General features: G+C 42.1%; 1 long non-coding RNA gene across 1 annotated transcript in view; it reads left to right on the plus strand.

Moving 5' to 3' along the window:
* The window catches only part of LOC103350966 (uncharacterized), an 85,631-nt gene extending 61,899 nt beyond the window's left edge, over window positions 1-23,732 (plus strand). Inside the window, exon 4 of the long non-coding RNA XR_518801.4 lies at window positions 23,610-23,732. This is a non-coding gene — a long non-coding RNA (uncharacterized lncRNA). The remainder of the gene's footprint in view (window positions 1-23,609) is intronic.
* Window positions 23,733-23,763: the final 31 nt, after the last annotated feature.

The following is a 23,763-nucleotide window of genomic DNA, read 5'->3' on the forward strand; positions in this document are numbered from 1 at the left end:
ATTCAAGGGGTATTTAGAAAAAATTTCTATTGGCAATTTGAATTCACAAAGCTCGTGAGGAGCTCTAAATCTTCCTGCATGTTGTCTTCTTCACAGAAGGCATCTCACTTCTATTTATATTCAGGACTCAAGTGTATTAAAGATTTGTGTTTCTCTGAATTTCCAGGGGAAGATTCTTATTGAAATGCCTGAAAGACTGGAGGCAATATGGACAAAGTAGCTTCCATACCTGTTTAAAAAACCAGCAAGGGGTAACTAGTCATGAATGTGTTCCCAGCACAGATTAGTGACAACTTTTGGCTACTAACCAATCTAACCAGCTCCTCTTCGACACACTGCAACAGCCCTCAACTGAAGTCCACAGTTCACGAGATTCCTCTGGTATTTATTGCCATTGCTGGTTCACTGGCAGTTTTAGCTAAGGCTACAACCAGTGAACGCCTGCCTCAGATACAGCTGGAAAGCTGGGTGGCCTGGTGCTATCTTAGATAACCAGAGTGTATTTCTGGAAGTGAGAACCTGCCTTTAATTTATTCAGTGAGGCTTCCTCCAGTTCACAGGTTTTCACAGCAGTCAGGATGGAACCAGAAAAGTATCATGATGGCCTTGACCCAGCAGGATTTCACAGAAAAGAAAGAAAAGGGAAGGAGGCACCACTTGGAAGATGCCACATAGGGACTCTCCTGTTAGAACCTGTGGCTGCTCACCTGTTTTCCAGGTGGGAATATTGGAAGAGAAGTGGAAAGAGCATGATGGCTCTCAGTCAGGGTTACTGTCACCCTTGGGGACATTTGGCAATGTGTGCTGTCAACATGTGGATTGTTCTTATTGTTGTTTCTTGCCAGACTACTTGCTCCTTGAGGGCAGGGTTCTTATTTATGTCATTTCAATGTTATATATCTATCTCTGGGCCTCATCAACTCCTGAGAAATACAAGAATAATTCAGGAAGTTCCTGGAAAAATGCAGTTAAAAGATAAATTTATTTTAGTGGAAAAATTTTTGAAATTCATGCACAGTTGTTTCATAATATGTACTTTCCAGGAACTTTTTGAAGTACATTGACATATGTTAAATAAATTGTGCTCAGTTGAAACTTTTTCTTTGCGCTCAGTTGAAACTTTTTCTTTGCGCTCTATTCATATGCTGAGGGAAAAAAGTCACAGAGTAAGTGACTTGATTACTTAGCTCAGAGTCGTTCATATATTTTAAGTTGGTATTCTTTTTTTCTGGCTTGAAAAGCCATGTCAGGCACCTAGTAATCTCAAAAAGATTAATTGCTTGTTGGATAAACCCTTAAATATTCTTAAGACAACAAAGACTAATGCATTTTCAAATGTTATTGGTCACCGTGTTAAATGCTTCTGGGCATGCAGGTTTTTTTATGGGGGGTGGGGAACCTACCCTCCTAGTTTCAGTGGCTGGAGGCCATGAATCAAATTGATGAAAGATTAGCAAAAGAAAAACAGTTCTAATTACACACACACATACTGGTTTTTCATGAAGAATATCACTCAAGGAGGCAGCCAGATTTTCAGGCTTATATAGCACCTTAGGCAAGATTAAGTAAAAGGGATTTGGGGCTTGATGGGGGAGGTAAGTTATAGGAAGGTGACCAAGAAAAAAGGTTATTTATTAAGGATTTTTTTTATGAACATTTAAGTTAGTGCCTTCTACATTGATTAGAGTTATTAATAGTCTTCCTTTTTCTAGAATAAGAGCTTTTCCTGAGTTAGGTGTTCCTCAACTACCTTCAACCCAGAGTAATCCTTATGCCAAGAAAACTTATTTTTTCCTCTATCAAGATATGTTTAAACATTAGAAGTTTTAGTGGAGATGGTAGGGCAGGTTCTTGTCTTTGCAGAGAAAGAATTCAGACATGAGACAGAGAACAAGCAAGGGAGTAAAACTTATTGGGATAGGCATCTGTAAGAATGGATGGGACAGAATCTGAGGGAGTGCCCAGTCATTCACACTGAGGAAAGCAAGGTTACATGGTTAAATGGAGAAAACATACCTGGAAGGCCAGTCAGGAAGCTCAGCAGAGAGCTGAGTGCTGAGTGTGAGTGTGCTGTCTGTATTCAGACTGGGGCTTATAAGGGAAAGAGGTCCAGTTCTTCCCACCATTTCTCCTTCTCCTCCTCCTCCAGGACAAAGGGTTGCTGATCATGAATCTGTGTGAAATTCCTCCCAAGGTTTCACTACTCAGACCGGGGGTGGCAGGGTTGGGGGGGCACCTGGCAGCAGGCAGAGGAGCCTCCCCTAGGGTGTCTGCCTTGGATGAAGAATGTAAAGGCTTTTTTACTCGGTGTTATCAGTTCAGGTAACCCATTTGGTGCTGAGGAGAGAGGATTTTCCTGGGGAGCTTTCCTTGGGGGGAAGGCCACCTATAAAGTTATTGGAGTATGGGCAGAACTTTGAAGTGTAAAGTACTGGGCTGCTTCCAAGGTGAGCTTCAGCGAGGCTTTGTTTTCCTCAGGCCCCTCTCATAAACATGGGCTAATTTCTAACTTCCTACCTAACGGAAGTGCTTCAGTTTATATAATCAACATACTTTAGAAGCGCTAACACTGCTTCCTGTAGGTTCCTGATATTGCCAGGTGCTCCATCAGGACTCTAATGACCTCAACTATGCATGTCTTACTCTGTGTCTTACAGTAAGATCATTTTCAGTCTTTCATAATAGGCAATAGGCCCAGAGCCATTCACATCAGTGGCTTAAAGAAGAAAATGATCAAGGCAAGCTAGGGGAATAGATAGTTCTATGGCTGGAGTACTGAGTGCCATCTAAGCCTCAGAAGAGCTAATGGGTTTAGCTGAGTATAATGGGTATTTTTTATTTTCCTCCCTGGCATCCAGTTCTTCTGCTTCTGCCAATACATCCTACTTTCCCTTGTAGATTCATCTCTTCTCCATTCCACTGCTCGAGGTCTAGATGGGACTCTAGGTCTGGAAGTGGAAACTGGATTGAAGCCTAAGCCAATTAGCATTTTCTTGGCATAGGGTAGGACGGAGACTTTGGTCTAATCAATGTGAATTTCTGGACTTTTCTTAAGAATTATAAGTTGAAGACTCTCAGTGTTTTCTACCAGATTTTAGCTTAGAAGGAAGTTGTTTCCAAGTAGGCAATAATCATTTTGGAGCCATAGGGGGGCAGCCCATCTGAAAGTCTGAGAATGGAATCAAGACAGAATAAGTTGAGTCATGGGACAGAAAGGATCTGAGCCTTGGAGATATCATTTGAGACCCTGTACCATGATGTGTCTGAATTTATGAAATTTCCCAATTACATGAGCCAATACATTCCCTTTTGTTTTAGGTCAGTGTGGTTGAATATTATGTTATTTGCCACTGCAAAACTCCCAATACATGGGTTAGTCAAATTGCCTTATCAAGTCCAAGGGATAGGCCTAAGATGAGTACTGAGGGGAAAGGCCAAACAAATCTTACAAAGACCACAGAAAAGTCAAGAGAAGAATTAACTGCTATGAAGTATGAAGATCTATGGTGATCCCCTTGAATGTAGACATGTAAGTGGTGAGATCAGCAGCTGACATCCTTCTTATCTTCAAGTTCATTTTTAAGTTCAAGTAAGTCCCAAACATTCTTTTTTAAAACATAGCTTTGGTAATCTAAATATAGTATATAAACCTTCCCAAGGCCTACTGACCTTCTGAGAAATATTTGGACCATAAAAACCAAAAATAAACTAAGTTCTTTTTTCTAAAAGTTTCAGCCATCTGAAAATCAAAAAGGGGCATAGATTCCTACAGTTCATTTTACTCTGAGTCTTAGTTGCCAATAGCAACAGATAGTTATTTTGAACACAGTCTCTGACATTGCTCCCTTTCTCCGGATTCTTGTTGGCAAATGGGTCAAAAATCTATAGTAACCTCCCACAGTGAGAATATGAAATTATTTTAGATAGCCATAGACACATGATAAATTACCCATTAACTCCTAATAAATGTTGAGTACTCATGGTTTTGATTCTATAATTGCTTTCTATGCCTGCTGATCACAACACAAAGTTCTCCCATTGGTGGGAAGTTTGGTTTGTCCTGTATAAAAATATGATGCTGATGCTTCAATGAATAGTTGGTGGTGGCAAGGAGGAGGTGTGGGGGGAGAGGCAGAAGACCGTATACAATGGATTTCCAAAAACCACTGCTGTGAGGAAAGATGATTATTTGGGGCTGGCTGAGAAATTATATGATAATGTTTAAATTCCTATAGAGTCTAAACCTTTCTTTTTCTGAAGAGTGGGGTTTTTTTTTTCCTTGCATAGCCTTTCTCCTTCTCCTTCTCCTTCTCCTTCTCCTTCTCCTTCTCCTTCTCCTTCTCCTTCTCCTTCTCCTTCTCCTTCTCCTTCTCCTTCTCCTTCTCCTTCTCCTTCTCTAGCAACAACAAACCTGCCATGGTGTTATATTCTATCTGAAAGGTCAAAATCCAGGCACAAGAAGTGAAATCCCTTCTCAAAGAATCAGCAACAGATGGTTTAGCTAACTGGTGATGGAGTGGCCAAAAGAGATCCTGAAGATCAGACAACTGCACTTGAGTCTTGGCTCCATCACCGAGATGAAGCACCTTCTACCAGTCTCACTTCCTCTTCTTCAAGGCAGGCACTTTGGGTTGCTGTGGTAGATCTGTTGGGACGTAGGCCTGTGACTTCAGATGCAGTTATAGTGTGCCTGGCTTTCTATCCTAAGGATCGTCTGAGTTACTCAGCAATTCTGACTCACCATTTTCAACTCTACTTGGAAGCTTGGTCAGTCTACTTGTAGGTATAGCCCCAGGAGAAAAGGCAGGGAGGGTAGGGGGAGTTGCTGTTGGCAATCTACCACATTTCAGCCCTAATCTACAATAATTCTTTTCTTCCTTCCTCCCTTCTTCTTTTTTTTTTTTTTTAAGACTTATTTATTTGAAAGGTAGGGCTATAGTGAGAGGGAGACACACACATGCACACACACACACACACAGATATCTTCCATCTGCTGGTTCACTACCCAAAGGAATGAGCCAGGCAGGAGCCAGGATAGTCTTCTGGGTCTCCCACATGGGTTGCAGAGGCTTAAGCACTTGGGTCATCTGCTGCTTTCCCAGATGCATTGGCAGGGAATTGGATTGTAAGTGGAGTGGCAAAGACACAAACTGGCACCCATATGAGAAGCTGATTTCACAGGTGGCAGCTTAACCTGCTATGCCAAGATGCTAGGCCCCCGAGGCAGTTTCAGTATGGTTCTTGAGAAGGTCTCCATGGAGACTGAACCTATTGTCCACAGTGGTAGCCAGCTCAATTATACACCTTTTGTTGGCTTTCTCTCCTTTGCTGTAGTACTCTGGGGATACTCTTGCAAGCAAACTACTGTCAATGAAGTCTTTGTTCTCGCAAATCCTTTTTGTTCATACATAAGCAGTTTTGAGTATCATTTTCCAGCCATAGAAAGAATTTGTGATCCATCTTTGTTCCTAATTCAAGCTAGTGTTAGATAAATTAATATGGAGGTGATTTTACTGTTTAATATACTTTGAGCACATAGTCCAAGTGATTGAATGCTTAATTATCCCTCTAAAGATTTCATGTGCATTTTTTGCATAACCATACAGCTTTATAGTTACAAACTTTGTACATTCCGTAATTACAACTTTATGGTGATTCTTCCCACCATGCCTGCCTTCCCAACTACACTCTCAGTCACCTCCTTCCTCCTCTCTCTTATTCCCATTCTTATTTTTTACTAAGATCTATTTTCAATTAATTTTATATACATATGATTAACTATGTTAAGAGTTCAACAAATAATATGAATAAAAATGTTCCTCAACAGTCAAGAAAAGGGCTATTCAAAGTCATTGCTTCTCTTTTTTTTTAAATTTTTTTTTTGACAGGCAGAGTGGACAGTGAGAGAGAGAGACAGAGAGAAAGGTCTTCCTTTGCCGTTGGTTCACCCTCCAATGGCCGGCGCGGCCAGTGCGATGCGGCTGGCGCACCGCGCTGATCCGATGGCAGGAGCCAGGTACTTATCCTGGTCTCCCATGGGGTGCGGGGCCCAAGGACTTGGGCCATCCTCCACTGCACTCCCTGGCCACAGCAGAGAGCTGGCCAGGAAGAGGGGTAACCGGGACAGAATCCAGTGCCCCAACCGGGACTAGAACCTGGTGTGCCGGCGCCGCAAGGCGGAGGATTAGCCTAGTGAGCCATGGCGCCGGCCAAGTCATTGCTTCTCAAAGTGTTGATTTCACTTCTACAGATTGCCTTTTAGGTGGTCTATGAGTTATCACAGGTCAGGAAGAACATATGGTATTGTCTCTTTGGGACTGGCTTATTTTACTAAGTATGATGTTTTCCAGGTTCACCCATTTTGTTGCAATTGACTTGATTTCGGTTTTTTTTTTTTTTTTAACTGCTGTATAGTGTTCCATGGTGGACATATCTCATAATTTCTTTATCCAGTTTTCAGTTGATTCCATGTCTTAGCTGTTGTGAATTGAGCTGCAAACATGGGGTATAGATAACTCTTTCATTTGCTGATTTCATTTCCCTTGGGTAAATTCCCAGGAGTGGGGTGGCTGGGTCATATGGTAGGTCTTTATTCAGATTTCTGAGGAATCTCCATACCATCTTCCATAGTGGTTTTACCAGTTTGCATTCCCACCAACAGTGAATTGGGGTACCTTTTCCCCCACATCCTCACCACCATTTGTTGCTTGTTGATTTCTGTATGAAAGCCCTTCTTACAGGGGTGAGGTGAAACCTCGTGGTTTTAATTTGCATTTCCCCGATGGGTAGTGATCCTGAGCATCTTCATGTGTCTGTTGGCCATTTGGATTTCCTCTTTTGAAAAACATGTGTGTTATTTTTGTCTCTTTATCAGGATTCCAAAGAGAGCAAGGGAAGTTCCTCCTTTGGGATGGAGAATTGTCTTCCTTATACTGCTAGCCCTGATTAGGTCTCAGGAATGAGTGGCTACCAAGCAGTCTCTGCTTGCCTACCTGAAGATGTGTAGTATCCCTCTATGCTTGCTGGCGTATCACTTTTCCTTTTCTCTTCACTTGAATTCTTCGGACCTTTAGATATCATGTATTAAAATCCGCAGTTGTCTTTGCAGCTGATGAAGCTATCTCTAGCCCTTAACCCTCTTATTCCAGCTTCTCATTCTCAGTTTCTTCTTCCTTGCTGACCCATGCTGCTTAACCACAACTCACCAAATTTTGAAAGCCTGGACTAAGAAAATGCAATAATTTATCTGTGATCTGGGGCTAGTGAACAAATTATCCCAATATTTAATAACTTAAAATAACAATGTTTTCTGTGCTCATAAATCTTCAGTTTGTGTAAGCTTGGCCAGAACAGCTCACCTCTATTCCACCTGGCAACAGCCTACAGGGGATAGAAGATGGGGTGGGAAGTTGGCATCATTTGAAGGCTTTTGCTCACTCACATACCTGCTGGTCGATGCTGCCCAACCCACTTGATGCTGGATCTTCTAGAATATCTCAGACTCTTTCCATGTGGCCTCTTCATAAATTCTCTCCAATATGGGAACTTCTGGGTAGACAGACTTCCCATGTGTCAGTTCAGGGATCCCAAGCTATGTGTCCTAAGAGAGAGAGCCTAGTGGACATTGTTTGGATTTTTTTAAGATTTATTTTATTTATTTGAAAGACAGAGTTACAGAGAGAGGTTGAGACAGAAAGAGAGGTCTATCATCCGCTGGTTCACTCCCCAGATGGCTGCAATGGCCAGAGCTGTGCCGATCTGAAGCCAGGAGCCAGGAGCTTCTTCCGGGCCTCCCACATGGGTGCAGGGGCCCAAGGACTTCGGCCATCTTCTACTGCTTTCCCAGGCCATAGCAGAGAACTGGATTGGTAGAGGAGCAGCTGACTAGAACCAGCAACCATATGGGATGCCGGGGCTGAAGGCCAGGGCTTTAATCTGCTGCGCCACAGCACCAGCCCCTGCAAACTTGTTTTACAACTACCTCATGGCTCATCTACACTCCATGGGGTATGAACTGGCTCACTCATATCCAAGGCCCCTCTCTCCATGTGATTTGTTATCTTCCTAGGCCAGTTAATATGCCATCACTTTCCAGGAGGGGAATAGTAGAAGCTATGAGGCCTAGATTCAGTGAATTCATTGGCGAGGCAGAAACAGAGACAGAGCTCCTATCTACTTGTTCACTCTGGAAACAGTCCACACCTCCCACATGGGTGGTAGGAACTCAGCTACTTGAGCCATCATTTCTGCCTCCCATGATCTTCATTAGCAAGAAGCTGAGTCAGGAGCCAGAGCTAGGAATGGAACCCTGGCAATCTGATGTGGCATGCTGATATCCTAATTGTTGGGCCAAATTCCTACCTGCCCTTCTAGTAAATTTTGACTGTGGGTCTAAAAAGTATTATGTATCTATTGTATGGACCATATCCAGTCATCTAATGAACTACCTCATGATGATTTTATTTATCATGTTCCCACCCCAACCTCCTACCTCTACATTTTGCTTCCTGATTTTTTCAATGGTTCAGAATTTGCTATTTCAAGTTAAAGGTAGAAGTCAAGAAAAATCATAAACCATTTACCACCTTCTTTCAGATTGACAAGTTAGCTATGCTTTCAGTAGCAAAGCATACTTGGACTACTGACTGTTTATAAATCACATACCATCAGATTTATTGCTAATGAAAGTAACCCCAAGCTTCTGCAATAGCATGGTTATGAGTCATAGTTTTAGGTGATGATGTGTGATTTTCACCTCTTTTTTATTTCCTGGGTATTTTACAGGTATTTGAGAGAGGATGTGTTGGGAATGTCACTTAGGTGCAATTATAACTAAGTTGGTTTATTTTATATCTAGATAGTTAATTTTCATTCTTTGTTTGTAGTATTAGAACAAATTGAAATCAAGAACTCATTCCAGCTGGCACTTCAACCAAACCCCAATTCAATTAATATTTATAATGACAATTGTAAAATACCTTTAACAAAATCAAAAAGGCCCATTATATTCAGCACAATTTTTTGTGTATTTTATGTTATTCCAATTATGTGGAAATTGATAATCCTAGTATAAAACAAAAGCCATGGCCAGCGCTGCGGCTCACTGGGCTAATCCTCCGCCTTGCGGCGCTGGCACACCGGGTTCTAGTCCCAGTCGGGGCGCCGGATTCTGTCCCAGTTGCCCCTCTTCCAGGCCAGCTCTCTGCTGTGGTCCGGGAGTGCAGTGGAGGATGGCCCAAGTGCTTGGGCCCTGCACCCCATGGAAGACCAGGATAAGTACCTGGCTCCTGCCATTGGATCAGCGCGGTGCGCCAGCCGCAGTGCTCCAGCCGCGGCAGCCATTGGAAGGTGAACAAATGGCAAAGGAAGACCTTTCTCTCTGTCTCTCTCTCTCTCACTGTCCACTCTGCTTGTCAAAAAAAAAAAAAAAAAAAAAAAAAAAAGCCATGTCTCTGGTAACCAGAAGAGTGACTCAGAACTAATCAGAATGCCTTATTTCATGAATCCAACAAGCTATAATACATATATACTCCATTGTATTTAAATAACAATTAGTCATCATAGTAAGAAGAATCATTGTACTTTCCAAGTTACTTTATATTGAATTAATTAAAAATAGCAGAACTAAAATGATAGATTGATAATTTCATGAAAAAGGACATTTTGTTCAGTCAAGGAAGCAAAAAGTCTACTTTCTTCCTGTTTATAGGACTTCACTAGATGTTAATGATACCTACCGCCCCAGTTCAAGAGGAAGACTGAAATGTAGGCAGAAATCTTCCACAAATACCTATTACCATTGGATCTAATCTCACATATTTTTCTGTGCCCTCTGTAAGCAAAGTTTTGACCAAGTGGGTGCTTTGAAAATAAAGTGAATATTACTTTCAGAATGATTTTGGAGAGACTTAGGAGATCTAGATGTGGTTTATCCAATGAAGTGTGTTAAGAGATACAGATGGAGTCCTGGAGGCAATTGTCCAATCTAGTGTGATTTGATAAGACATCGGGGGACTTTGGGTCAGAAGCTCTTCTGTGTTAAATCTGCCTCAGAGTGAAATATAAGTTGGAATTGAGACACATAGTACAACACTGCAGTTGGTCTTAAAATTGTTACATGACAAAACATGAGCCAAGCATTCTTTCTTGAGCCCTGCTGTTCCTTGAGCATACCACAGTAGTTCAGCTCTGGCCCTCTGTCTTCAGTGGCAGCTGTGTCACCTGTCTAGAGGTGCTAACTAACCAGGCATTTCCTCTTGCTATTATTGACATCTATGCAAAGCTAAAGAGGGGGGAAGTTGTTAATCAGGCTTGTGGAGTTAGGAGATAGGAAAAAATAGGTGGCTTAGACGTTTTTTGTTTGGTTTTGTCTATGAGTTCACAGCCAGATGCCAATGTGGAGTTGCAGACATGAAAATAATTTCCACATTAAAAAAACTAAGTTATCTTAACTGAGATTAAACCCAACACAAGGAAAAGCTGAATATTTTTGCAGTAATACAGATCTGGAAATTATTTCAACTATAGGGGCAAAAGCAAACAATAGACAACTCTATCTTGCTTTCCTTAAATAAACTATCTTTTTTAAAGATTTATTTTGTTTATTTGAAAGTCAGAGTTACACAGAGAGAGGAGAGACAGAGACAGAGACACACACACACACACACAGAGAGAGAGAGAGAGAGAGAGAGAGAGGGAGAGAGAGAGAGAGAGAAAGAGAGAAAGAGAGGTCTTCCATCTGATGGTTTGCGCCCCTATTGGCAGCAATGGCTGGAGCTGCGCCGATCTGAAGCCAGGAGCCAAGAGCTTCTTCCAGGTCTCCCATGCAGGTACAGGGACCCAAGGACTTGGGCCATCTTCTACTGTTTTCCCAGGCAATAACAGAGCGCGGGATTGGAAGTGGAGTAGTCAGGTCTTGAACTGGCGCTCATATGGGTTGCTGGCGCTTCAGGCCAGGATGTTAACCCACTGCACCACAGCGTTGGCCCCATAAATGATCTTAAGGATGCTGGGCAGAAGCACCTGGGTCCTGAGTAATTTGGGAACACCTGTTAGCAGAGCTGCTACAAAAGTATGAAAGCCTTCCAGCCAGCATTTGCCTGAGAAACAGAAGGACTGTACACAGGGCCTCACCAGCAGGGCAGCCAGGCATTTATAACCATCTGACACACTTTTCTGCTGGCCCTCTGCTCCCCGGCTCCACACTGCTCATCTCTACACTAGCCCAGACCCCCAACCATTGCTTTTCCCTTCCTGTTCCTGGCTCTGACCATTGCTCTGAACTTGATTCCCAGACAGGGGCCTAACTACTCTCTGTGTTGCTGACCTTGCTGCCTGTTTATTGCTCTGCATTCTCCCAGTTCTTCCTCTCTCTGGCAACATAATATCTACTTTAGATATCCTTCCTGGGCTGCTTTAGAAGCTCCTGACCTTGGAAAGTATTCAGATTTTTAATTAGTCACAGCCCCTCCAGCAGAGCGTTAGCTTTTATCTTTGGCACAAATTTGAGTTTATTTGAGATTGAATAATGAATATCTGTGATTCTTGTTCCATTTTTGTTGACTCAACACAGTTCAGGGAAACGCCCAAGCCATCAGTAAGAGTATCCTTCCAGAATAGTGACTGCCAACAGGGTTGGACAGAGAAGGCTGAACCACCCCTCACCAGGATATATCAGATTCTCCCCTGAGTGAGAGGCAGGTCTTAAAGTGAGGAAGTTTTCCTCCTTTGCCAGATTTACCTCCAAGGGCACAGACCTTCTTCAATGTCTATTCATTGTTTAAGAATCACTGCTTAATAAGGATAACAGAAAAGACACCTTGCAAGGGAGCAAGCCAGCATTTTGCATTAAATATTTTTTATGGTTTATTTATTTGAATGAGAGTAATGAGTGTGTAGGGGGAGAGAGAGAGAAAGAGAGAAAGATAGGGAGAAGGAAGAGGAGGAGGAATAGGAATTTTCCATCCATTGGTTTATTCACCAAATGCTTGCAATAGTCAGGGCTAGGCCAGGCTGAAGCCAGGAGCCAGGAACTCCATCCAAGTCTTCCACATGAGTGACAGGAACCTAAGTACTTGGACCATCATTTACTGCTCCCCTAGTGCATTAACGGGCAGCTGGATCAGAGGCATGGAGTAGCAGGACTTGAATCAGGTACTCTGATATGGGATGTTGGCGCTCCACACAGTGGCTTAACCCACTGTGCCACAATGACCACTCCAATATTTTGAATTCTTTGCAATAAGAGCAAGATATGAGAGAAACCACAGGCCTATGGTTAGGAGCTTATCTAGAGTGTCCATTCTCTATGCACAGGACATTCAGTGTGTGTCCTGATGCTGTTTCTGTTGTTTTCTGTCTACAATGAGTAGAAGCCAGTGAGGGTAGGCATGCAAGTTCATGTCTCACAAATGTTGCTTTGATTGTGGTGAATGTATTTTCCTTGCGTTCTCTGGGCAAACCGAATGATCTGTAAAGAAAATACCACATGAGACAGTCTGGCTGTGATGGCAGCACAGTGAATTGGGAAAGGGGCAGGTGGGGGTACAGAGAACCTTCTTTTTGCCCCTTGTGTCCCTGCGTTGTCATGTGTCTCTGGACAATTCTGGTATTATTTCTGACCTTTCTTCTCTAAGGTGAAACTTGTGTCATGTGGTCAACAGCACAATGAAATCCTTGCGTTGTTGTTGGTATAGTGTTTCCTACTTGCACAACCTCCTAATCAGTCCAGAAAGCATCTTTCTGGCAGCTGCTGAAATTTTACCAAGGTCGCTGTCTGCTTTGAGGAATGGGTGGGAAAAGTTTCTTTCGTACATCAATATTTCCACTTTTCAGAAGGAGAGTGGGCATCTCCAAGCAATGCCAGTTTTCGAAGTCAAAGCCTGTCTTGTGAGGTAATATGTACTTCCATGCAATAGAAAGAAATGTAGGAAAGCATTAATATTTTTCAGGTCAAAACATTAATTCATCTGGAAAGAAGCCTTGATGCTGCCTTTGGCATTTCATTTTAGCAAAGCACAGCTAACTTTGAGTTTCTAAAGCTAACATGTCTCCAAGGGTCTTTAGAGAAAGCCACACCACCAAAGAATGGCAGGGTAACTGTGGCATATCAGACAAGAAAGAGGATGTCTGCCTAATGTGGCCTACTGCAAAGCGTGCTGCTTGGCTGGTCTAGGAACCAAAATCATTACTGCCATTTCCAGTAAAATTCTCCTTGGCATAGCTGTATATATCAGTGTACTTACATAAAGGAATTGTTTAATTCCAGATGTTATAAACATAGTAGAAAGCATTAATTCTGAATTTTTATGTGAATTAGCTGTTATAGTTTCCCATATAATAAACTTAATTAGGTGTAACGATAGTATACAAAATAGATATGCTACGTGTTGTGGCTCATATGATTAGCTTCAAGTTCTTCAATGTAGGAATTATTGTAAATCCAGGCATGTCTAGAATTGTTCTGATATGGTTTGCTCATTCTGGCCTAAGGTCTGCACATGCTGTCATTTATAGCTCATACTGGTTTTATATCAAGGGCCATAGAGAGATATTTATTTATTTGAAAGTCAGAATAAGAGAGAGAGAGAGAAAGAGAGAGAGAGAGAGAATCTTTTACATCAGCTGGTTTATTCCCCAGATGGCCACTATGGCTGGAGCTGGGCCAAGCTAAAGCCAGGGATCAGGAGCTTCATCGGAGTCTTCCACATGGATGGCAGGGACCCAAGCTCTTGGGCCATCTTCCATTGTTTTGCCCAGGCCATTATCAGGGAGCTGGATTGGAAGTTGAGTAGCTGGGACAGGCACCAGTGCCCACATGGAATGCTGGCATCACGGGAGGCAGCTTTACCCACTATGCCACAATGCCTGACCCAAAGACCTTTTAATTTAGCAGAGAATTTCAGTCTCTGCTATCTTCAGTTGCTCAAAGTTTGGATATTAAGTACTGAAAATTTATCAATTGCAACTTTGAGGAGTTGCTGTCTTCTAATAGTATTTGAAAAGTAATTGATTATCACTTACTTGCTATTCAAAAAGGACTTCTATCTGTATTCTAATCATCTGCCAAATTTTATTTCTCTGCCATGTTGGGGCGTAGGAAGACAGAGTGATGAGAGTTGGGAGCACTACTTCATAACCCCTGGATTTTCAGTGGGAAGAAATGGGTGTAACTCCAGTATGAACTGAAATGTCCTCTGTTGTTAGGAAGAAGTCAGAGATGCCAGGAGCAATGCTATTAAAAAGAGCTCTGGCTTCGGTGGCCCTGGATTTTATTGTTTAACCATTTCACACTCAATTTTGGGCAGGATACCGAATGGTCTTTCAAAACAATCAGAGGCCGGTGCCGCGGCTCACTAGGCTAATCCTCCGCCTTGCAGTGCCCGCACACTGGGTTCTAGTCCCGGTCGGGGCGCCGGATTCTGTCCCAGTTGCTCCTCTTCCAATCCAGCTCTCTGCTGTGGCCAGGGAGTACAGTGGAGGATGGCCCAAGTCCTTGGGCCCTGCACCCGCATAGGAGACCAGGAGAAGCACCTGGCTCTTGCCATCGGATCAGCGCAGTGCGCTGGCCGCAGCGTGCTGGCCGCGGTGGCCATTGGAGGGTGAACCAACAGCAAAGGAAGACCTTTCTCTCTGTCTCTCTCACTGTCCACTCTGCCTGTCCAAAAAAAAAAAAAAAAAAAATCAGAAAATAGTCTGCAGTTCTGGCACTTAAAAGATCTGTAAATAGAATTTGGAAAGTCAGTTTGAAAACTTAAAAAGTTTAGAGTTTAAAGAACAAATTGTTAGTCATTCTTTCCAACTTTCAGAATGATTAAATTCTTTTATCTACTCATTAATTGTGTATGATGAAGTTTATCTGCACAACTCCTGGTCCACAGCTTAGTTTGATACCCCATGAGCTCCCTGCCCTCTTCTTCCTGTTTTCCCCAAAAATTCCTAGCCAAAGCCATGATTCAGCTGCCTAAGTCTTGCCTAAGACACATTTGCCAGACACATTTGCCAAACCCTGTTCCACAAGCAGTTAATCAGTACACTGTGAAGACAGTATCCTAAGCTGAAAACAATTTGAGATGTGCTAGATAAAATGAAGGGATAAGGTACACTTGCCTCAGGACTTCACAGAATCATTAATTTGGTTTTTTGGTTTTTTGGTTTTTGTTTGTTTTTTGTTTGTTTGTTTGTTTTTTTTTTTTTTTTTTTTTTTTTTTTGGACAGGCAGAGTGGACAGTGAGAGAGAGAGAGAGAGAGACAGAGAGAAAGGTTTTCCTTTTTGCCGTTGGTTCACCCTCCAATGGCCACTGCGGCTGGCACGCTGCGGCCGGCGCATCGTGCTGATCCAAAGCCAGGAGCCAGGTGCTTCTCCTGGTCTCCCATGCGGGTGCAGGGCCCAAGCACTTGGGCCATCCTCCACTGCACTCCCTGGCCACAGCAGAGAGCTGGCCTGGAAGAGGGGCAACCGGGACAGAATCCGGCGCCCCAACCAGGACTAGAACCCAGTGTGCCGACACCGCAAGGCGGAGGATTAGCCTATTGAGCCACGGCGCTGGCCCAGAATCATTAATTGTTAATACATATTATAACTTGCAAAAAAAAGGGACAAGTATCTCTGATCCCTGTGTGTATCACAGTGGACTATTTTGCCATGTATGTGGGTATTAACTTGAGGAGTTTCAGTGTACCTAAAATATGATTGGGAAATGTTGGCTTAAGAACATTCTCCAAATAGTATTCTGAACTGTATTCTTACGTTACTCAATCTAGGTGCTATAATGAATAAGTAATTAACAGAAAGCCAGTTCTTTTTTCTACCTCCATGTTGTCATCAAGGTCCTGCACCCAGCCTGAGATTTCTGGGTCAGTTCTGACTCAAATTCTTTCACTTTCAGCTTCTAAGTCCAGCATTCAAGGTTCTTCACACTATGACTCCAAACTATCCTTCCAACTTTAAGCCCGGATGTGTGAACTGGGAATATAAACAGATAAGGCAATAGCAGCATCTCTCATGTCCATCTACCCATACATGTTAAATTATTCATTCCCTGAGTCTGTCCCTATAATCTCCAACCTCTGCCCTTTTCTCACTCCATCCTCTTTCCCAGAAATGTTCCTTCATCACATCTCCACTTGTCAAAATCTGAGCAGTTCTTTTGTATTTTTTATTTGACAGGTAGAGTTATACACACAGAGAGAGACAGAGAGAAAGGTCTTCCTTCCATTGGTTCAGCACCCAAATGGCCGCTATGACCGGTGCTGCGCCAATCCAAAGCATGGAGCCAGGTACTTCCTCCTGGTCTCCCATGCGGGTGCAAGGCCCAAGGACTTGGGCCATCCTCCACTGCACTCCCGGGCCATAGCAGAGAGCTGGCCTGGAAGAGGGGCAACTGGGACAGAATCCGGTGCCCTGACCAGGACTAGAACCCGGGGTGCTGGCGCCCCAGGCGGAGGATTAGCCTATTGAGCCATGGCACCAGCCAGGGATTAGGTTTCTAACACATGAACTTTGTGGGGTCATGTTGCAATTATAGGACCATGTTTGCTAAGAGCTTAGATAATGAAAAAATAATTAAAATGTCAACACCAGTATGACTCAGATATCAATAAAGATTAAGAAATGATGTTTCTCTTACAACTGAAGAAAGGGTACACACAGTGAGATTAGTGGAGGGAAATGACCCAAAGACAGCATACTGTATCATAAGGAGAAAAGAATTTATTACTGGTTATGGTGGAGAAAAAAATTTAAAAGTACATGTTGAGATTGAATTTCATAAGTATGGGACACAGCAGATTTTCATGTAAAAATTTTTTTCATCTCTCCAAAAGATATCAATTCTTAGTCAAAATTGTTGTCAAGGAATTAGCTTGGGTATACTGGCAAACACACTAATAAACATACACTGGGAATCTCTCCCTTGATTACTTTATGAAGCTTTGTAAAGTTATATTTTCTAATTCACAGATTGCAACTACAATGTAATTCAGGTGAACAAAAGAGGAAATTTTGATAACAAATGTGTTGGCATTTGCAATGTAGAGCTGAATCTGAAAAAATCTTAGAAATAATCACATATTAATAATGAGTTGAATTGCATCAACAAAAGAATACTGCTTTAGTGCATAGGTACTTTGATCTGAAAAATGAGTTTCAAATCATCTTCTTGATTTTCATGAAAGTTTCAATAAAGCTATAGAAAACATAAAACACAAGACTACTGATATCTATAAACTGAACTTTGCCCATATATATATTTAGGAGATAGTGCAAAAGTATTTTTTGGCAAATTCCATTTAGTCTGTAAACTTCTTACGATACCAAATAAACACATCTTGCCTGCTAAATGTCCTACTTACCTTACATACAGCACTGTTCTACAGGAATATCACTTTTTTTTAAAGATTCATTTTATTTATTTGAAAGGCAGAGTTAGAGAGAGAGAGAGAGAGAGAGAGAGGGAGGGAGGGAGAGAGACATGGAAAGAGATCTTCCCTCAGCTGGTTCACTTCCCCAAATCGTTGCAGTGGCTGGGTCTGGACCAGGCCAAAGCCAGGAGCCAGGAGTTTCTTCCAGGTCTCCACATAGGTGCAAGGGCCCAGCACTTGGGCCATCTTCTGCTGCTTTCCCAGGGTACTGGGAGCTGAATCAGAAGTGGAGTAACTGAGACTCCAACTGGTGCCCTATGGACTACCAACACTGCAGGTGGAGGCTTAACCTTCTATGCCACAGTGCTGGCCCAGCTTGCTTACTTTTGCTGTTGAAACCTTATAATGAAACTTACTCGTCAATTTTTAGTTTCTTTAAAATGTGCCAAAACATGTCATGAAATTTTTGGCTTTATAGAAATACAAGGAGATATCCTTAGGCATGGGCATATAAGATGGCTATCATTGATGGTGGCCATTGCAAACAAATTTAAAAGATGATTTCCTGTAAAAATCACATCTTAATAATGTAGAAGAATGTCCTCTAATATGGAAAAGCACTGGGGACTGGATAAAAAGATTGCAATAAAATATAAATTCATTCTTTTTTCTTTGATGGTATTTGAAAAGGCCATAGGAGCCTAGAAAATGGCAAACTGACTCCATCCAAATATCCCTTGTTAGGTTGGTTGTACTGAGAATTAATATAGTTTAAAAATAGGACTCCTTTTTTGGAGGAAATAAGAATGCTTCAGAACTGAAAAAAAAAAAGTCACCAGTGAAGGGCAGCCAACTTAAACAGAACTTTCTGTATTTCTCTGTGTCTTTACTAACACAATAACTTATTTGGAATACAACTTCTATTTTATAAGTTTGAAACTAATTTTTTTTCTGAGAAAGAGATGTTTAACTTATGATGACATTTGGCATGCTTTAGAGTGTTTTAAAATGATGGCCATTTTAGACATGATCACTTGTATCATGTTAGATACAAAGGACTCCATCCCCTCAAATAAAATAAAATACAAAGGAGCTGACTAACCAACACCTGGCCCACCAAAATCAGCTTGCACATATGAAGTAGTCAGACCGTGGAGAGCTGGACTTGAGTTCTTACAAGCCTTAAAGTCTGTGCCTGCTAGTAAGTAAAATCCTAAAGATTTCAAGTTCAAATGCATCTGTTGTGAGAACATTAAGCTTGATGTCACCACATTGAACTTACACCTGGAATCAGTGTATTGTGGGCTTTATAAGAACAGAGCTGCAGATAAAAATGAATTTGACTGTATTCAGTATATCAGCACATAAAGAAAAAGATATCCTAAAGGCTGCAGGTAGTCCAGAGAAATTATATTGGACAGGGAAACAGAGTAAAATATCTTCTTATATCACAGTACATAAACATGTCATTGTAATTGTTTATTAAATATTGATAGTATCAGTTCAATTATTCCTGTTATATTTTCTCTTTTTAAATAATTTACATTTCTGTATCTTAAGGATGTATAATAATATAGCTAATAAAATTTGAGTATCCAATGAAGTGTTAAAATAAATCCCTGTATCGCAAGAAAAATCTATGTATTTTTCTCACACATATTTTTAATTAGCCCCACTATTAATTATTACTAGTTCACTCTCTGAACTAGTTGCACTGCTGCTTTATTTAAATAATACCATTTGGGGCGGATGCTATGGCATAGTGGGTAAAGCCACTGCCTTCAGTGCCAGCATCCCATATGGGCACCAGTTCAAGTTCTAGCTGCTCCATTTCTGATCTTGCTCTCTGCTATGGCCTAGGAAAGCAGTAGAAGATAGCCCAACTCCTTGGGACCCTGCACCCTTAAAGACCCAGAAGAAGCTCCTGGCTCCTGGCTTTGGATTGGCCCAGCTCCAGCTGTTGTGGCCATTTGGAGAGTGACCCAGTGGATGGAAGGCTTCTCTCTCTCTCCCTCTGCTTCTACCTCTCTGTAACTCTGCCTTTCAAATAAATAAAAAAAAAAAGTCTTTTAAAAATAGTTTTTATGTAACAGTAAAGAAAAGCAAGCCATATATAACAGTATATAAATTTAAATGCTAATTTTAATATTTGGTGTTAATTTAGTAACTATATGTGTAATGTATTACATATTATATTAGGACCTTATGGATATGTGTGTGATATGGCTAGGTCTTGATGTATCCCCTAAAAAACTAGTTACCTTACCAATGAGAGATAAGGGCTCAGTAAATACCAGAGGCAAAGAGATGTAACTTCCCTGTTTGATGCAGTTTTGGTAGTTTAACACTTCCTGTTCCATGTAGAAATACACACACACACACACACACACACACACACACATATATATATAGCTTTCTTGAGATTGGACAGGGACTTTTTTTTTAAACATACTAAATACAGATTCTGATATTTTCTTGGATATGACTAAAGTAATTTTAAAAATTGTTACTCTAGACATACCTCACCCCCTAGCCTAGTGCTAAACCAGGTCTGGATCATATTAGATTCTCAATAAATATGAATAAATAAAAGCCTCAAATGTAGGTTGGTGACTTGAAAATGATAATACTATTTCTAGCTTCTCTCTATTTTTAAAAAGATTTATTTATTTGAAAGGCAGAGTTACAGTAAATGATAGACCCCCCCCCCACCACCACACACACACACACACACACACACACACACAGATCTCCCATCTGCTGGTTCATTCCCTCAAATGCCTGCAACGGCTAGGGCTAGGGCAGGATGGAGCCGGGAGGCCAGAACTATATCCAGCTCTTTCAGGTAGGTGGCAGAGACCCCAGCAACTGAGCCATCATTCACTGCCTCCCAGGATGCATTAACAGGAAGCTTGGATTGGAAGCAGAAGGATTTGAACCAGCCTTTTGATATAGGTGCAGTAATGCAAATAGTGGCTCCACCTACCATGACACAACACCCACCCCTCTAGCTTCTCTTTTTACTACTGCATCAACACTAATTCAATCAGCTCCTCCATGTGTCAGACATTGTGATGGTGAAGAGGTGGGAACAGTGTTGCTAAGTCAGAGTATATCTTTGGCACCATCTTGGTTGATCCATCAAGATAAGCAAAGTTGGGGCAGAGTGCCTGGGTTTCAGTCCTGACTGTACCCCTGAATCCAGCTTCCTGCTATTGCAGGCTTTGGGAGGCAGCAGTGATGGCTTAAACAACTGGGTTACTGCCACCCACCTGGGTGAGCTGAATTGAGTTTCAGCCTCCTGGCTTTGAACTGGTTCACTACCACATTTTGCAGATATCTGGGAAGTGAACCAGTGGATGGTAATACATCTCTCTCTCTCTCACTCTCTCTCTTTCTTTCTTTCTCTCTCTCTCTCCCTTTCTCTTAAATGAATAACTAATAATAAATAAATAAAATCTAAACCATCATGGGGAGAGCAAGTTAACTTGCTCAAATCTAGACCCTCTGAACCTAGTGAACCTGAATCCTTAATCCTCTAACACACGCACTGTCCTGTGGGTTCTGAGGCACTGAAATGATTGCCCTGATTCTTCTGTGATTTGACATGAGGAGGTGACAGCAGAAGGCAGGTAGAAGACAGACTGGGTAAGCCTGCTGTGTCTCTCCTGGAATCACATTGGCTCAGTGATGAATGGAGGGTTTCAGTTCAGTCTCAGCGGTTAATCCTCTCAGGGTCACAGGAACTGGAGGTTGTGTTTTTCATTAAAGTTGAAATAAAAGGGAGCCAGATGTCCATCTTGATGTCCTTCCCTTGCTATGTGGTCATTATCACCACTCTGGGCTACTCCATTCACTGGCAGGTAACTGCTTTCGAAGCTTGTGGAAGTCTCTGCTCTGCAATGGGCAGTGCTTGGTGACACAGTCATCTTGCTGCCTGGCCTGTTACTCACCAGGGCTTCTGGTCAGTAATTCTGAGAGGTCAGTGTTGGGGATGTCAGGCCAGAGTCATATTTTTCCATTAGTCATTGTGAAATGTGCTCCCAAAGGACACACATTCTTATTGAGTAATATAGTCTACTTTATATGTAGCATTTATAATTGCATTCAAAGCTCTTCACATACGACCTCAGCATCAAAAATTTACTAACCTGCTTCACCATTCTTCCTTTTTGCTCTTACCACTCCCTTACTTGGGATTTATATTTGATCATAGCTGTGTTTCCTCTGAAAGTATCCTGGATCATTTCCATCATACAACCTTTCATGGCTAGTTTGGAAGTGGATACCCTTGATAACTATGCATTTGCAGAGCAGCAGGAAGAGAAGTAGTAGTGATACTGATACCATGAGCATTTCCCATGTGTCAAGCAGTGATCTAAGGATGTGAAGTGTATACTTCAAGGGGATGTTAACAACTGGAGCTTATCTAGAAGTTTCTCATGTGCAATCTGGTATTTGATAGAACTGTGATGCAGGTCCAGGTTGGTCTGTTTTCTCTGGTGCTCTAGAATTTCTTACCTTTATAAATGGCACTACCATCTCCCAGGGCAGAAGCCAGGACTTGGGACAGTGCCCCTCTCTCCCACCCTTCTAGCTGCAATGCATCACTGAGGCCTGTCACTCTTTCATCCTCATGGCTCTGGCATCTGTCTACTCTGCCCATCTCCTATGCACCATTCCATAGTTTCCATCATTTCTTGCCTGGCCTACTGTAGTGCTTCTGACCTTGACTCCTTACGTTTATTCTGGTCCCCTCCTATTGCTTACCCATACTGCAGCCAGAGAAATCCTTAAAAAATTGTAAATCAAATCATGCCAGTTGTTTGTTGCCGTTGCTTTTAGGATAATATGGCTATGCCATTCCAGGGCATCTTTGGGTTCTAGAGTCCACAAGTACTACAGATGGGTATGCTGCTCCAGCCCTTTACCAGTTTACCTAAAGAGTATTAGTTTAGAGAGGAGCCAAAATGGGGGAAAAGGTCTGTATCAGGTCCTGGCTATGGTGCAAGTCAACCTTCCACTTGGCCCTTACAATCAAGAAGATTCAATGTTGCTCACAATGTCTGTGGACACTTTTTGATGGAACCTTTGACTGTTCTGGGATTTTGGAGGAAATCCGGGTCTTCTGCTGATCCTCCTTTTGAAAAATAGCTTCTTCTATGCTACTGGGCTTCAGTAGAGACTTGAACACTTTGCCATGACATAGCAGGTGACCATGTGACCTAGGCTGTTCATAATAAACTAGGCACTATCTGATACATAAAACCATAATATTTGCAGCACAATTAATTATTGAGTGGAAAGTTGTATATAGGAGGTTGGGTTCAAGTATGTCTGGAAGGCACAAGCAAGTAGCCCAGGCTCCCGTACAATTACTCCTACAGATGGGGCTACTTATTATGCTGGTCCAGCCAGAGTGCACTGCTGTAACACACAGGGGTGTCCATGAATTATGGTGGGGAAGGATGTCTTCCCAGTAGATAGGAGCTTTGGCAATGTACCTTACTGGGATTAGCAGTGTGAACTTTCCCACCACAAGGCTGACCCAACTGTCTATCACTGTTAAGTGCCCAAATTGCCAGCAGCCATGGTCAGAGCTGAGCCTGGATAAGGCCTCATTCCTGGGAGGGGGACATTAGCCAGACACCTGGAGGCAAGTTAATTACACTGGTGCTTGTTATGGGCTGAGTTGTGTCCCCCCCCCAAAAAAAAATTCATTATGTTAAAATGCTAACTCCAAGTATCACAGAATGTGACTCTATTTAGAGATAGAGGTACTTAAGTTAATATGAGGTCATTGGAATGAGTCCTAATCCAGTATGATTTATGTCCTTATATAAAGAGGTGATTTGGACATGGAATACCATCTGAACATATAGGGTCACCTACAAGCCAAGGACAGAGGTCTCAATAAAAAACAATACTGTTGGTACCTTGATCGTGTACTTCCAGCCTCCATTTCTGTAAGAAAATAAAAGTGTCACTGTGAATGCCGCCCAGGCTATGGTACTTATGGCAACCCTACGAAATGAATACAGATCCTTGCCTTCTTAGAGGGCACAGCAGTTTGTCCTCAGTGAAGTAGGTACCTGTTCTGAGCAAGAGCTTCTCTTCTCTGTCCACTGTGATTCTGCCAGCATCAAAAAAAGAACTCTGATTAGTGGAGGTGTTAGCTAATCTCATGTCATGGCTGAATTATAATTTCCTTCTTTCCATACATTCCATGATCTCCTTACTCTCCACAGGAGCTGCCTCTGAACCTAAAGAGGAGGACTTCATTTTGCCTGGAGGATTGAGATTTGTATGAAGCCTGATGAGACTTTGCTCTCCCCTCGTTGGGAAGAGGTAGAAGGGTCTTCATTTAATGGTAAGTGCCTTGTGTTTCGGGGAAACAGGAAG

This window comes from Oryctolagus cuniculus, chromosome 13, assembly GCF_964237555.1.
Source record: "Oryctolagus cuniculus chromosome 13, mOryCun1.1, whole genome shotgun sequence".
Taxonomy (NCBI): Eukaryota; Metazoa; Chordata; class Mammalia; order Lagomorpha; family Leporidae; genus Oryctolagus; species Oryctolagus cuniculus.